The sequence below is a fragment of the Panthera tigris genome, chromosome B2 (assembly GCF_018350195.1).
Source record: "Panthera tigris isolate Pti1 chromosome B2, P.tigris_Pti1_mat1.1, whole genome shotgun sequence".
NCBI classification, from domain to species: Eukaryota; Metazoa; Chordata; class Mammalia; order Carnivora; family Felidae; genus Panthera; species Panthera tigris.
In genome coordinates, this window is record NC_056664.1 from 100,241,353 (window position 1) to 100,251,564 (window position 10,212).

The following is a 10,212-nucleotide window of genomic DNA, read 5'->3' on the forward strand; positions in this document are numbered from 1 at the left end:
ACATCCAACAGTGCTGGGCACATAGGAGATGTTCAATAAACATTCTCTCGGCAAGTGACTTACAGATGTCTCTATAGCTAACATTGTTGGCATCTCTTTCCTTCTGGAAATGCTGTCCTCCTTACAACGTTACTTCTTGTCTCTTCCTCTTTGACAGCAATTTCTTTGTTTTCTGTTCTCCTGTTTTTCAAGGTGCAGATTTTTCACCTGTGTTTTTCTCTTTCTTCACTTTATTCACTGGGGACCACATGTGCTCTTAGAGCTTTATCTCTCACGTCTATGCCCCTGTCTTGGCATCTCATCTGAGTTCAGGCCCATATTTCCAGCTGTTTGGTAGCCATTTCCGTTTTGAAATCTCATTGTCACCTAAAGCCCCCAAATCCCCTGTCAGACTCACTTTCCCCTCCCAATGTCACTACTTTCCCTCTTCCCAGCTAAGTCTGAAACCTTTCAATTTCTTTGCATTCCTATCTTTAAAATTTTTCCCAAACCACACCAAGTCCTACAATTTCTTCTTTCAGAATTCATTAACTAAGGAAATATTTATTGCCTAGGATATGGAAAACACTGTGTAAATGCTTTGGAGTTGGTGCTATAAAGATTTCTTCTTTACCCTCAGAGACTTTGTAACCAAAGCTTAGAGGTAAAACATGTTCAGGAATAGTTTTAAGGAGGAAAATAATGAGTTACAGATTCAGGTTATGATGATATAGACGAGAGGAAAATTACTTCCATTTGAGTTCAGGAAGACTTCTAGAAAGAGGGACATTTGAGATGGGCCGTGAAAATTAGGTCATGCTTGGACATGCTAACCCTGGGGTTGGCCTTTCAGCTAGTGGGAACAGCATGAACAGAACACCAGACACAAGACAGCCATAAGTGAGGAGGGAGGATGATCGCTGAGCTGGGCTGGAGCTTGAAGTGAGGGTGGGGGGATCTGGAAGGAAGGTGAAGACAGGCCAGAGACTTATTTCTGTTGGAAGGCAGGGGAAAAGATTCAACAATACGGTGCAGGTAAATAATGCATCGGAGCTGTGTTTCAGGGAAGTTAATCTAGTTACAGCTTTGAAAATGGATCGGAGATAAGAAATGCAAGATAGAGCATCATCGTCTAGGCTGGAGGCCACAGCAGCCTGAATGTGGGTGGTAGGAGTAGAAGCAGATGTGGGAATGCAGTCACAGGGGGATGGCAGAGATACTGCTGAGGTAGAATGAACAGAACTTTGCATCCAGTTGAACATGGAGAACAAACAAAAGAGGGAAGAGTAGCAAAAATGATACTGAGATATTGACCTCAAGTGTCCAATCCCCAAATCAGAAATAGGGAAGAGTAGAGAACCACATGTGAGGAGGAAAGTTATGAGTTTAGTTACAGTCACAGTGCATGTGAGGCACCATTGTGACATCCAAGTGGAGCTTTCCAATGGGTAGTTAAACCTGTAAGCCTGAAACTCATGACAACGGTCAGACCTAGAAGTAGCAATATGGAGGCCATTACCAAGGTAAGGGTTTAGGTCAAGAGATTGGTCACAATTGCCAAAGGATTGTGAAAAAGAGAAGACAAGATGGCCGAAAACGGTTCCTTGTGAAACACTTACACTGATGAGACAGGAGGAGGAAGGATCCAGAGAAGGCCCATAAAGAGAGGTGAGAGGAGAGAAAGTGTCAGAGAAGATGAGGGTGGCAGTTTCAGGAAGGAGTCATGGACTCTGTAACCACTAAGATGTGGGAAAGGTGAAGGTTGAGAAGAAGCTGTTTAATTTATGTAACCTCATGTCCTTCCTTTATCTCACTCTCACCCATGCTCCCCTGGCAGAGACCCTCACTTCCCATATCTGGGACCCTCCCTTCTAAGGTCTCATCCCTACTCCCATAGTCCACCAACTAGACAATCTCTCCCTGACACCATTTTCATGATATCATTTCTGTATTCTGTACAGAGGCAGAGAGGTGTAGTGGGAACAAAGTTAGACAAAGGGTCAAGAAACCTGGTTGTCTGGCTCTGCCACTAACTAACCATGGTCGCTTGGGCGTGAATTTGTCCAACCTATAAGGGACAAATGGGTTGTCCCTTGGGCGCCCATGGGCGCTTGGGTTGAATTTGTCAACCTATAAGTCCTCTTTCTCTCTAAATTCTAGGATTTCTTTCTACAACATCAAGGCCTAAACAGTCCTCCCAGGTTTATTGGGGTCTCCCCAAATTCTGTCTCAGTCTGCCCTCTCCAACCTTACTTTCCAGGTTCTCTAAATGCACCCTACTCCGGTTAGACTGGTGTCTTCCTGATCCTGTAACGAGAACGCACAGATTCCTGTCTCTCTGCTGTCTTCTACTTGGCTTTTCTTGCCTGCATGCCTTCTGATCTCCCCCATGCATGTGCCAATCCTAAAATCCTCCCTGGGCCAGCTCAACACTCACTTCTTCCATGAAATGTGCCCTGACTCCTCCAGTTCTCACTGGTATTTCTTTCTGCTGAACTCCTGGGCATCTATACAGAACATCTAAATCCTATTTTTATTATTAAAAAAATGCCACTGTTTTAGGCACTGTTAGTTTTGATTTTTCCATGAGTTGTAAGCTCTTTGGGAGGAAATGGACCACATCTTTTGCTTCCTTTGTATTCCTCACAGTATATTTCTTAGCATGTCACCGAACACCTAGCATGTTCTTTATGTACATGTGTCAATCAGGTTTTCTTCGAGAAATGTTAACACACACACACAGACTTATTTTAAGGATTGTCAGATATGACTGTGGGGTTCTGGAAAGTCCTAAATCTATAGGCAGGCAGAAGGCTGGAAACTCAGGCAGAAGTTGATGTTACAATTTTGAGGCGTATTTCATCTCCAGGAAATCCAGTTTTTGCTCTTAAGGCCTTCACCTGATTGGACGAGGCCTACCCGCAACATTGAAGGTCATCTCCTTTACTTAAAGTCACCTATTGTAGATGTTAACCACATCTACCAAATGCCTTCACAGAAACAGCTACATTAGTGTTTGATTAAATAACTGGGTACTATAGTCTACCCCAAATGACACAAAATCAACCATCACAGAACACTTGCTTATGGAATCATATCAAGGAGTAATTCATTGTATAGGATTCAAGAAGGTGGGATCTTCAGAATAAGAACGAAGAAGGATCACCGAGAGACATTGATAAGAAGCAGTGAACATCCAGGACATTCAGAGAGTGGAAGCCATGTGGTGCTCCGGGATGAACTGGTTGGCAAGAAGCTTATAAATCAGTAGGCATCTGCAGATTCTGGATATTTGAGGGTTAAAAGGAAGAGAGGGGGACACTACTCTTAGAAGGTACTGGAAATAAGTCCATGCAGAAAAAGAGTGGTGTGGGGTTGGGGTGAGATAAGGAGAAGAGAAGAAGCAGGGAAAGAAAGGAAGAGAGATGGGGGAGGGAGGAAGAGAGAGAGAGAGGAAGAGAGGGAGGGAGGAAGGTTGGAGGAAGGGAGGCAGAGAGAGAGACAGACCCAGGATTTTAAAATCCCAAGTCTTTGTTTGTTGTTTACGGTTAAATGAAACTAAGGTGAATTTAAGGAAGAAATTTTGCTTTCTTCTCAGGGAATAGACAGAGACTAATGAGAGACTGGAAATATGAGAATGAAGTCAATAGGAACCTACAGAAGGCAATGCAGATACCTCTAGTGAGGAGAGAGTTCTTGATGGATTTTTCAGATGACATAAAGCCAATTTTTATCTGGAAAGGTTTATTTCAAGCAAATTTGTGTAGATAAAACCTTGGGGGAGTAAAAAAAAAAGCCCCCAAAACAACCCAAACAAATAGAAAAGCCAAACAAAACTGCTTACATCAGAAATCCAGATATTTGCTTCAAAACAATTAGTAATAGCATTGGCGAAACATTCTCGAAATAGACGAGCTTCACCATTAGCCTTCTGTGAATTCAAGCAAAGAGGCATCATTATACAAATTATACGCCTGGAGAAGGGGCTTCTGCATTGGGATGAACTTGTAAAAAGAACATTTAAACCAAAGGCAATTTTGCCTATCTGTAATTTGCTCTATTCCCCTCGCTATCATTGAAGATATTTATGCTTGAGCAAATTTCTCACTCTCAGTCTGATTTCTCCTTTTTCTTAATCCAGCCATGAAGTCATAAAATCCCCTGTTTGGGACAATATGATTTGCTGCCATGGAAACAATTACCATGTCACAAATTCATCTTGCCCCATGAGATGAAAGAGGAAAAGCAATAATACTAATATTTTGCAGTTCAATAGTGCCATTCATCCAGCAGTCACTAACTAGTAAATACCATCGATTTGCAGGTGGGGAAAACGGGAGCAGCAAAGCTCTCATGCCTGGTCTCGAGCTCTGGAATTGCAGACTGTGGCAACACTGTCCAGATATTTGTAATTCCCACCCAGAGTAGAAGCTAAGGAGCCAAACTCTTGGTCTCCGTTACTCTTTTCGGTTGGGGAATGAGAGTCGGCTCCTCTCCTGGCGCCTGTACTTCACCAACTGTTCCTAATTATGAGAGTATTTGATGGAACCTAGTTTGATAAACAAACGAAAAGCCCTTGGTAATTGTCACAGCAGTGAAAGCATTTACATCCATAGGAATGGAGAAGAAGGTTTGGAAAGCGCACTAAAACTCCAGCGCTCACAACCAGCTCCACCTTGGCCTGACACCCCGCCCTCCATCCCACCTGGATGCTCATGGGCTTGGCTCCTGGCCATCATTGATCTTACCTGGAAGCTAATGGCATGTAAACCCCGGGGCCCCCTCACGTGTCCAGACCCCTTCCCGAGACTCTAAGAGGTGCCCTAGCCGTGTGTTCACTCAGACCGACCTTTAAAAACATCTACACTCTAACTTCTTCTTGTGTTGGGTGGTGTTGGAATAGCCTTTTGGGATTCTGGTAAGGGGAAGGGAGTTATGAATGCCTTTGGATTAAGAGGTTTTAGTCACTTCTGTTTATAGTGGAATTATTGCTAGCCATTTCTGACCCACAGAGGCTTCCAGGAGTACTCTCACTGCCCTGATCCCCATGCATGGTGAGAGGCAGTAATAGGTCTCAAGAGCCCATTACTGGAATCAGGCATTGTTGGCCTTCTTTCTTCATGGAGAGATGTGCAGCATGCAATAATTTACCCTTTATTTTGAAATGGATGACCTGGCATTCCTCAGATCATTGGACACCTTTTTTTCCTTTCTTTCTTTCTTTTTTTCTTTTTTTTGTTGCTATAGGTTTCTGAACCTTCATAGGGTTTGTTTCCTAGCCTCCTGAGTGCACGTGGCTTAGTTAGGTTTGCAGTGTAGTAGCCACTTGCTCATCCAATCCAATTAGCATAATGTCATTAGTATAATGGGCCACTGTGATATTCTGTGGGATGTTTAACCAGTCCAGGTTTTTATCTTGGACTACGTTATGACAGAAGGGAAGAGAGTTAATACTGCCCTCAAATCAAACCATAAATATACAGTGTTATGTGTTTCTGATCCTCTTTTTTGATAGGGATGGAAAATAATACATTTGCCAGATCAGTGGCTGCATTCCATATACCCAAGGCTACGTTCATCTGCTCTAGCAAATATGCCCCATCTCGTATAGCAGCTGCATTTGGGCTTGATTGAATGGCAGTCATCTACTGTCATCCTCCAGGATCTGTCTGGTTCTTGCCGGGGACAGACTGGTGAATTAAATGGAGGTCAGAGGGGTTTGCGAGCCCTATATCCTTTAAGCATTTGTTTCCTCCCATCCCCCCAGAAAGCTACAATGCTTTTGATTTACCATTTTGAACTGGGTTTGGGAGAAGCGTCGTTTCAGAGGTTTCCACTTGGCTTTCCCACAGACCAATGTGGGTGTATGTGCACCCATTTTTTTATTTGGGGACTGTGGAAATGGCAATCAATGGGTCCTTGGATTCAGTGGGCCCAGTGTAAGCCAGACCTGGGCCAGACTACCCTCATTTATTACCTAGAACCCACATGTCCTCAAGAAAAGGAGGGCCATATCGGTGCTTTGAGTCTCCAGTTACAAATGTCAAGTCAGATCTTATATTCGGTAGACCTCAAAATGTTTCACATCCCCCTTTCCTTAGGGTGCCCATGGCAAATGGACTGGAGGAATCCTTACTGGATACACTTGCCATGATGTTATAGGGTCCTTCCTTCCAGGACCCAGCCTCCCCTTTATTAGGTTCCAGGTCCATAAAACTTGTTCACATCTGGGAACCGGGCAGGGGATCATGGCTTTTTATTGGGATGATAACTCTCAGTGTCCCGATCATTTGTCCTTGATAACTCTTAATTTCAGATTGAGTAGCATACTTGCTGGGTGCCCATTAATTTTGTCCTGGGGATATTAATCCTTAATAGAGAACAACAGGTGCTTCTGCAGTCTCAGAGGTTTCGGAACAATCTGGAAATTGAAGACGGTTGAGGGCATTAGCCCACATGCCCCACCCCATGTATCACTTGGATTAAATGAACTCCAAGGTTCATTTTCATCCTGAAATATCTTTAAAGACTGACCTTTTCATCCATGCCTACCTTTCCCTTAAGGGACAGCAAGGAACAGACTGTGGGAGCAGACCACAAACGTTTGAATTGTGACTCTGGAACTTCCTAGCTGTGGGAACTTGAGCAAGCTACTTAATATCTGAGCCTCAGTTTCTTCATCTGTAAAATGGTCATAACAAAATACCACCCCTCAGAGGATGAAACGAGTTAATATGCGTAAAGCATTTATAACAATGCATGGCATATACTGGGTACTTTTCCATAAGTATTTGTTGCCCTGGTTCCTTCACTCAACAAGCTCATGCTCACTTTCAGATATGGGCATTCGTTTCTGCTGCCACTGTGCCTCTGTGGTGGGTTGCATTTCACCTTTATCACAGCACTCAGCACATTCGTTGTGGTGATTTGGCCTGCCTGATTTTCCTGCCTTGCTCCAAGCTCTTCAAGGGTGCAAGTGTGTTTTGTCACCGCTCCACTCCTGACACGGTGCAGCTGTTCAGCAAATGCTCTTGTGGACAAATAAGTGGGCTTGCAGGACAGGGACACCAGCCTGCCTTAGGCTGGGGCCTCAGGTGACTTTGGGGCCCCTCCTTTTCTTAGCCAGGTGCAGCTGGGTTTTCTGTCAGGTGTGCGCATCTGGATCCCTCGGTGACTACTCTCAGGCTGACCCCTCTGGCAAACAAATCATCCTCCAGGAACTCATGCCTCGATCGTTGCTTCTGTTGTCCATTTCACCTACTTACCCTGTGTTCCGGCCCCTTGCTTGTTTTGGCTTTGGGGCACTACTCGTTGTCACCTCTTCTCTGGTTTTGGGGTTATTAGTTAGCTTCTGAAAACCGACACCCCAGATCTGCCCACCTCTGCTTTGACCTCCACAATTCTTTAGTTTTTGTTTTGCCCTCCAGGTGGTGCAAGCAAGTCCCTTGTCTCTGTTCTGGCTTCTTGTACTAAGACCCTTGCCTAGCTTCTGGCATCTTATAGCTGGAAACATCCTTGACATTTCCCATCTCCAGCCTGGATGTTTGGTTGGTCTTGCCTGATCATCCCTTCTAGAGGAGGGATAGCACAGTCACTCACAACCACTACCCATTCTGTGTCCAGGGAAGACAGAGCTAATCAATCACAGCACTCTTTTAGTGTCCCTATGAGGTTGCAAAGCATGTGCAAATTGATACTCCCCGTCCCATCCTGTTTGCCATCCCTCGATTACATGATGGCCCTTGCCCATGTAAATTCATTTTACTATTTCTCCTCTGCTTCTCTGCACTTGGCCTTTTTCCGGTCCATTTGACAGATGAAACCTGCCTACCATTCTTCTTAGCTTCTGGCCCCCTACCAGACATCTCTGGGGGCTGTTGTGCTTCAGCTACCAGGTTGCTACAGAATCTGGCACAGTTATGCCCATTATGGGCCAACCAATCCTTCTATCACCAGGAAGCAGCCTCTCTGCCTCAGGTTTGAAGGAAGCCCAAAGAAGTCACAGATCTCTTCTGAAATAACAAAGAACCACAGACTGGGAGCCTTAAGCAAAAGAAATTTATTTCCTCATAGTTCTGGACGCTAGAAGTGTAAGATCAAGGAGTAGACAGGTTTGGTTTTTCCCGACACTTCCCTCTTTGCCATGTGGATGGCCATCTTTTCTTTTCTGTGCCTGGTTGGTTATAGGATTACCTTTGGGACAGAGCCAGTTCAGATTGATTCAAAGTGTTTTCCCGGGAATCACTCAAAATTGGCCTCCCAACTAGGTTCTATGGAGAGCCCAACTCTTCTGTGCATTCATGTGTCCTCCACAAAACAAATCCTTACTCCATCCTTCTATCCCTTAGGACCATAGTGGTGATGTGGGTCAATGCCATTTTTTAGCCCTATGCTGGGGGTGGAAGTTGTGGTGTGAAAGGTAAAAGGTTGAAGTAGTCTTCCTTCCACGTGGTAGTTTGTTCAGTCTCCCCTTTTCTCGTTTGGCTCCTTGTCACCTGGTCCCATCTCCTGCCCTAGAAAGGCCACGAAGAATCAGGCTGGAAACCTGGGGCAGAATGCTATACCCCAGGGCCCAGGATTTTGGGAGAAATGCATTTTATTCCTGTGTGCTCTTTCCTGAGGTTTGTCTTCTCTCAGCCCTTTGCTCCACTGCAGGGCCAAGATCAGTGTGTCACTGAAAGAAGGGGCTCGGGAGGCCGGCCACTCTGCCTTTGGTATTGGCTGTTTACACTGCCTAATCTCAAGAATCTCAAGGGGTTGTCTCAGCTGTGGGGTTCCAAGGAAAGCTGTATACCTGATTGAAGAGGTTACAGACTAACTGCCTGCGGGCACTAGAGGTTGTATATTTTGAAGAAATAAAAACTTAAATAATAATGCTTAAAACTTGAGGATTTCACTCAGAATTCCTTATTTCTGTTTTCTCTTGAGAAATAAGATGTTATGTCAATGTTGGACCCATATTATCATGGCACACATTGGCAGAAGTCAAGTGATGGCTCCTCCTTTAGATGGTGTCATGGGCTAAATTGTGTCCTCCCAAAATTTATATGTTGAAGTCCTAACCCACAGTTCCTCAGAATGTGACTGTATTTTGAGACAGCCTACAAGAGGTAATAAAATTAAAGGGGGTCATAGGGTGGACACTGATCTAATATGGCTGGGATCCTTGTAAGATGAGGAAATGAGGACACAGGCAGACACAGAAGAAAGACTATGAGGACACAGTGAAAAGATGGCCATCCACATGGCAAAGAGGGAAGTGTCAGGAGAAACCAAACATGTCTACTCCTTGATCTTATACATCTAGCCTCCAGAACTATGAGGAAATAAATTTCTGTTGTTTAAGGTGCCCAGTGTGTGGTACTCTGTTATGGCAGCCATAGTAACCTAAGACAGATGGGGATGTTCTCCAGTGGGCCATGCTTCCCACCACTCCTCTTCCTGGTCCACTTCTGCCATCTCCATCACTTCTCTGACCCCCGAAGGCATTTTGTTTGTGATCCAGGCCTCACAGGAACAGAGAGAGTGTTTTTTTCCTGGTTGAAGGGAAGGGACCTCCACCTACTTCCCTCACAATCCTACAAAGTGGCAGATTGATAAATTCTGAATCTTGGCCAAATATGTATACATTTCATCCCAAATAACCTCTTTTAGGTATTTAGGATTTATTTATATTCCGAGTGACCATGGGTAGCGTGGGCCAAGTATATTCATCTTGGACTGGCAGTTCTGGGACTTCTCTGACCAGGTATGGGATTTAAGAGGCTGAGCTGGTGTGGCGGTAGGCGAAGGTGACTCTCAGGAGGCAGGTGGAATCAAGAAAGATCCAAAAGAAAGCCGAGGCAACATCTGAAATGAGGGGCATGCAGAGGCTATACATGGAAAATTAATCTGAAGAGGCAAGGAAGAGTCTTGGAAACTAGGTCTGAGGCAACAGGACATGGAATGGAGATATAGGTCAGGAATATGCTTAGGGTTAGGGAGGAAGTAGGGAGAGCTGGCCTGAGCTGGAAAAAAAAAATCCATCAGGTCATTTGTAGGGTACCTATGGCTTTGTCCCTGGGGAGGAGGGAGCTGTTAAAGGTCTAGAAGAGAGCAATGTTGCCCTGCATTCAGGAAGGACAAGCAAAGACACTCCTCTTATTTGCTTCTCAGTACAACTTATATAGGTTGTAGGCCTATATTTGAGTCATAAACCAAATTAAAGTGTACAAAGTCCACAGAGGACAGACT

At 44.6% G+C, this 10,212-nt stretch overlaps 1 long non-coding RNA gene across 2 annotated transcripts; it reads left to right on the forward strand.

Moving 5' to 3' along the window:
- The first annotated feature begins 1,464 nt into the window (after window positions 1–1,464).
- On the forward strand, window positions 1,465–4,851 carry LOC122238714. Of its 2 annotated transcripts, none has more exons than XR_006217819.1 (3): window positions 1,465–1,647; window positions 3,100–3,246; window positions 4,304–4,851. It is a non-coding gene; the product is annotated as an uncharacterized LOC122238714 (long non-coding RNA). The 2 variants fall into 2 exon arrangements; XR_006217818.1 differs by lacking the exon at window positions 4,304–4,851 and adding an exon at window positions 3,578–3,871.
- Window positions 4,852–10,212: the final 5,361 nt, after the last annotated feature.